Source organism: Peromyscus maniculatus, chromosome 6 (genome assembly GCF_049852395.1).
Source record: "Peromyscus maniculatus bairdii isolate BWxNUB_F1_BW_parent chromosome 6, HU_Pman_BW_mat_3.1, whole genome shotgun sequence".
In the NCBI taxonomy this organism is placed as follows: Eukaryota; Metazoa; Chordata; class Mammalia; order Rodentia; family Cricetidae; genus Peromyscus; species Peromyscus maniculatus.
Genome location: NC_134857.1, coordinates 79,877,857 through 79,883,958, shown reverse-complemented (window position 1 = coordinate 79,883,958; position 6,102 = coordinate 79,877,857). Strand labels below are relative to the sequence as shown.

Genomic DNA, 6,102 nt, shown 5'->3' with positions numbered 1-6,102 from the left:
ATTGGACAGAGAACATAAGCCATTGGAACTCAACCCTGCTTTGTTATAAAGTGAAGTGTGTACAAATAATAAAAATAGCAAGTGAGTGGATAGATTTAGGGTGTTAGAGGGTGATGCTAGAACCTGGCACCATCCCCACGCCATTCAGTTTAGCTAATCTTCTAATTGCTTTCTTTAAAAAAGTCACCTGAATGAATTTCCCCTTGATTTCTACATTTTGAACACAGATAAACAATCCATTAATTGCTGTAGTTGCTGATAATTGCTGCTAACCATCTAAATAATGATTCCATTGGGGGAGGGACTTTGAACAGAGTAATTAAATGAGATAGAACTGATAAATTTTTATGTAGCTGGAGAATTTCTCTCCAGCTCCCTCCAAGTCTCACCCGTCCCAGAACCTACTTATAAAATAAACACACAGACTCTTACATTATTTAAACTGCTTGGCCATTAGCTCAGGCCTATCATTGTCTAGCTTTTACTCTTATATTTAGCCCATATCTTTACTTTGCCACGTGGCTTGTGGCTTACCGGTACTTTACATCTTCCTTGTCCTGGAGGCGGCTCCAGGCGGTCCCTCCTTTCCTTCCTCCTTCCTCAATTCACTTCTCTGTTAGTCCCGCCTATACTTCCTGTCTGGCCATTGGCCAATCAGTGTTTATTTATATAGAGCGATATCCACAGCATTTATAAGCTTATTAGAACTGATAAATATTAAGGAGGCATTAAACTAGAAATAGAGGTAGAATTTAGAAGTTGGATTAAAAGTAGGATCAGAATTGTGAGTCTAATTACCTCAAAAGGTATAATTGACGAAGCTACCGACTTTATTGTTCTCTGCCAATAGCTAGATTTTTACTAAAATGTACTAGATGTCTTTCTAGTCTATCTTTCATGCATAGCTAAACCATTTTGTTTTATAATCCAGACATCTGCCTTTTCAAAACTCATGATTAAATATAGTTTTATAATGATGTCTTTCTCCCTTTGTGCTGATGCAAAGTCTTGTGCTTATTTTTTATCATTCCATAATGCATAGTATACTTTTGCTCTACTCAGTTAGCTTGCATCTGTCTGACAACAGAGACTTAGAGTTTAGACAATCGAGTCATTCAGGGGGTCTAGAGGGTCACACGAATTATCAGATGCCACCAGCTGACCCCAATCTAGCAACAAGATGGTCTGAGTTTCCAACGTACTATTCAATGGCCTCCTCTGTTGCTACCCACAGACATAACTATGCTGTTTCTGTGGAGGGCTTTCATTCAGGATAGCCTGCCCTAGCAGGCTGACATTCCCCATCTTAATGAGCCATTAACTGTGGGTCTCCACATTAAGAACTATATGAAAACCCATTTTTCTTCACACCTCTGAAATTATTAAATCAAGGCTTCAAGATTTATTGCCAACAATATACAGTGTTTCTATTGTGGTGGCTGTTATTCCGCATTGATGGAGACGTTAAACATCTCTAAGCAGCTTTTGTTGGCCACATAATAAAATGTTTTAGGGCTAGTATAAGTTGCTGTTTGCAATAAACATGGAATACATACAGAAAACCCCATAAAAATACATGACATTCAAGCAGTTTTGGGAGGGCTAAAATGTGATATTTCTCTCTGCTGATAACTCAGAGAAAAAAAATCATGAAATGGAAAGAGTACTTGAATTATCAAGTGTTGTGCTTGTATTATGCTGGCTTTCAAAATGTTTATTGACTTATAAGCCAAAATGCTGGACGAACAGGAAAATGAAGGTATACAAAGATTTCTATTGCACTGGTAGACACAAATGATTCTAATATTTGAGATTTACCCCTGGCTGTAGTTTTTTCTTTTTCTTTTTCTTTTTTTTTGAGAATAAAAGCAAAGATTAAAAACACATCCATTTCATGGACACTTAGTGTTTCCCTACACAAACTTTCCAAGCAACTTGGGTGCTTATTTATTCCAAAAGAATCAGTCTTATTTCCACTTATCAAAGAATTGAACATTTTGCTTTCTTTAGTTTCCATTGCCTCAAGTCCTGCCTCATCTGAAAAGTTTCTGTCTGTAGCTGATGCTCCCTTTGACAGGCCAAGAGCATGCTTGGCACTCACAGGTCACAGCTATCCAACTCACCTAAGTTCAGATACTTTCCCCCAAGCATGGTACTATTGTAAGGTGGTTGGGAGAAAGCTGCTAGCCACAGTCACAGACTAGGTCCTCACCAGTTTTTCTTTATAAAAACCCAGCATCAGAGGCCTGCCCCTTTCTCCTATGTACTTAGGTTATAGGTCCTTAACATACTGTTTCCTCCAATGATCCTCAGTTTGCCCTAATGGTAACATTGAAGCTCAAATGAGTTTCTTTTCTTCTTCCAGGAAGATTTGAGTTCATGTTCCCCCTTCCCAAGACTGAGCACTGTATACTTGGCAATACTGTGAAAGGCTAAGGCTTAGGGAACTAAAGAACCATTTAAAATCATATTCCATGATAGCAAGTGTTTGGTAGACTTAGATCCATTCATTTACACAACAGATATTTGTGAAGGCCTAAAATGTTCCTTGGCATCCCTTGAGCATCCTGAAAAATAACAGTGAGGAAATATGGCCAACTTCCACTGATCACAGGGCTTACATTCTAGTGGAAAAGATATTTAAAGGCCAGAGGTAGAAATGAAAATAAAGCAATGAGGTAGATGGGGGAAAGGTTGTTTTAAAGAGAGGGGCCACATGAGTGACAGCTTAACACTGAAGGAAGGAAGGAAGCATGAACTCTGAGGGGAAAAGAGGATATAAAAAGAGCACACTATAAAGTCAGCCACTAGAGCAGGACCAGCAAGCATAAAGATCAGCAAGGAGGCAAGGGTATTGGGAGAGGAATTGGCTAAGGCAGAATGGGAAGCTAAGGTGAGAAAGAAAGCAGAACATAAAGGAAATGGAGTCTCGAAGATAATGCTACGAACTCTGGGTTGAGCTCTAGAAGGCTGGGAGGTCTTTGCCAGGTTCCAAGAGAAAACTGACTTATGATTTGCTTTGCCAGAACGACTGATAGAGATATGTAAGCCTGAGTGTGGCATTTGAGTAGAAGATGTGCCAAATATAAATTTGGTAAGAAGAGATACTACACCTGATCATAGCCAAAAGGCTGAGGAGTGATAGGGGGTGTGTGCACAGAATACTGAGGTAGAAATAAGGACATCAGAAGAACTGGTTGAAAAATAAAGAATTATTGTTGACATTGGATTGAACATGGTGGAGGGTACCGTGGATAACAAGACCAAGTTTGTTGGTATGGTAAAAACAAAAGCTTTCTGAGTGGGCCAATCTCTTTCACTGACCATTACTGTGGTTTAAGTAGAGTCCATTCACGTAACATGACTTTTTGGAACATGGGTTAATTACTATATGCCAATTAATATGCTTCTTACTTATAATTCTGATGCAGTAAATCAATCTAGCATTGTCTTTTTTATACAGCAGCAGTTAGGAAATAGATGGCTAGTGATCAAATTACAACCCAATACCCAAGTCATTAAATGGTTTTACATACCGTAGCATTTTCATGATTGCAAAACAGTGTCTTGATTTGTGATCCTTGGTTCTTATCTTATCCCATTCACATAAGAGTTATATGGGCAGATGTGGTTATTTTCATGTTTGATACCAGAAGAGAAAGGATAAAGAGTGATTCTATAGTGCTATAGGAGGACCATTACAGATCTAGGGTAGAATGTTATATCACCCAACAACACAAGAGTCTAATAAACTAAGCAAAGATATACTTGAGTGACCATACCCTGATGGATTTATCTGAATGCTTTGTGTGTGTGTGTGTGTGTGTGTGTGTGTGTGTGTGTGTGTGTGTATACAATTTAATAAGTGCAGCTGTGTTTATTCAACTACATATCATTCCAGATATACACATGTGGAGCATGTGGAGCTGGGGAACATTCATTCTTGGAAAGAGCATAAATACAGACCCTGAAAAGCAGTTCACACTAGCTTCTATAAACTTAAATGCAGAGAGATGCTCAGTAACTTTACAATTAGAAGTCTCTATTTTGAAAGCAAAAGCTATCGATTTAACTGAATAACTAGCTATAGTCTGTGTAAGGTACTTCTAATGAGTCACAAAAACAATTAGAGGAATTAAAAACAGATGCATGTGAAAAAAATAGAAAGTAGATTGTGTGGAAAAGAGCAAATTGAGCAATAGCCTACCATGTTCACACAAATGTTCACACTGGAGAAGATAACACTGCATATTTTCCAACAAGAAACTAAAAGGCTACCTGTGGCATGAGACAGAGGAAGTCCTGAGCAGAAGACTGAGCAGTATAAGGTCGCAAAGCAGCAGCATGTCTGCAAAGAACCAATAAGGACACCTTTGGGGGAGAGGAGGAGGGGAGACTGCAAGGAGATGAGGTCTAGGAGAAGGAAGCAAAAGTGAAAGCCGGAGTCACATAGGGCCTCAGAAGCCATGTAATGGGAATTTAATTATATTCGATGTGAGATGATAAATGATGAAAGGATTTTAAGCATTTGTTCTTTTAATTGAGATAAAATTTTCATGAACTAAAATGCACAAATTTTGGTTGCACATTTTGATGAGTTTAAACAAATATGTAAAAAATCATTCACACAGCTTTCCCGACTTGTATTCATTACCCTCACTTACGCTGAATAGTCATTATTCTGATTTTCATCACTGTAGATTTTCAACTGTTCCTGAATTTAGCATGAATGTGCACTGTTTCACTTCATGCTATACCATATTGGTTTCTTTCTTGTGGTAATGTATTTGAGATTCATCCACATTGGTTTCTGCATAAATAGTTCATTCTTGTTTTACTATTGAGTAATATTCTGTTTCATGACTATACATTAACATAATTGGATATATTCATTCACCTAGCAGACATAAAGTGATTGTCCGTTTTTACCCACTATAAATAAAGATTCTATAAGCATCCTTGCAAAGCATTTTTATGTTAATATGTTTCCATTTCTTTAGGGTAAATGCCTAACAGCACAATTAATGGGTTATAGTGAAGGTTTAATTTTATGATAATCCAAATAGCTGCTTCACTATTCACCTTTTTGCCAGAAGTATATGCAAGTTGAGCTGCTGGACATCACAGACAACATTTACCTGTCCACTGACTCAGCTTCCTGCTTTCCTATCGGTCATAATATGTGTTCACCTTGATTCACCTCAGAGGGAAAAAAGAGGAAAGTGTGTAGACAGAACTGTCGCATTTTCAAAGCTGATCATGTTAAAATTATATAAAAAAACTGAAATGTGATATCATTCTCAACGTCTATACTGTGGCTTCCCATCTGACCAACCTCCACGGTCTCCATGGCAAGCAGAAACCTCCTTTATCTCATTTCACAAGTAAAGTGATTGTTTTTAATCTTCTCCAGAGTGAACCTTTGTATACTTCAAAATGGTAAGTTATTACTCAATTTGCTCTTTTTACACATCGTCTAATTCTCATTTTCCCCCACGTGTCTGTTTTTAATTCTTCTAATCATTTTTTGCTACAGGCTACTGTGCTAACATCAAACATTCTGATTATATATGATGTACTTTGGAAATGTGTTTTATTTATTATCTTTCCTTTTTAACTTTACTGAACATTTTTATCTCACTCCATAGTGGCAATTGTTCTTGAAAAAATAAGGATAAACCTAGTTTAAAACTGGACAGAGGGCTCAGTAGGTAAAGGTGTTTGCCTCTAAGACTGGCAACCTCAGTTCTATCCTGGGACCCACATGGTAGAAGGAGAGAGCTGATTCCCACAAGCAAGTTGTCTTCTGACCACCACATGTGTGCCCATACACACACACTTATATAAATAAACAAGTTAAATAGAAAAATGTAAAACCCAATTTAATCCTGGAAAACTACTAAAAGTCACATTCTTTCATTATCCCCAATCCACAGACTGGAAATCAGAAACTTCGAGCTAATAAACACTTTGCACAAAAACAAATGGGTGAGAATAGAGACATGATTTAAACCTGCAGTCCGACACTGGGGCAGATACAAGGTCACACCGTCGCTCTCTTCATCCACCCAGGGATCCTGTAAGGTAAGAAGCAGCATCATT

General features: G+C 37.8%; 1 pseudogene; it reads right to left on the bottom strand.

The window, feature by feature from the left end:
* Positions 1-3,035: 3,035 nt before the first annotated feature.
* Positions 3,036-3,143, bottom strand: LOC121830670 (U2 spliceosomal RNA; annotated as a pseudogene).
* Positions 3,144-6,102: the final 2,959 nt, after the last annotated feature.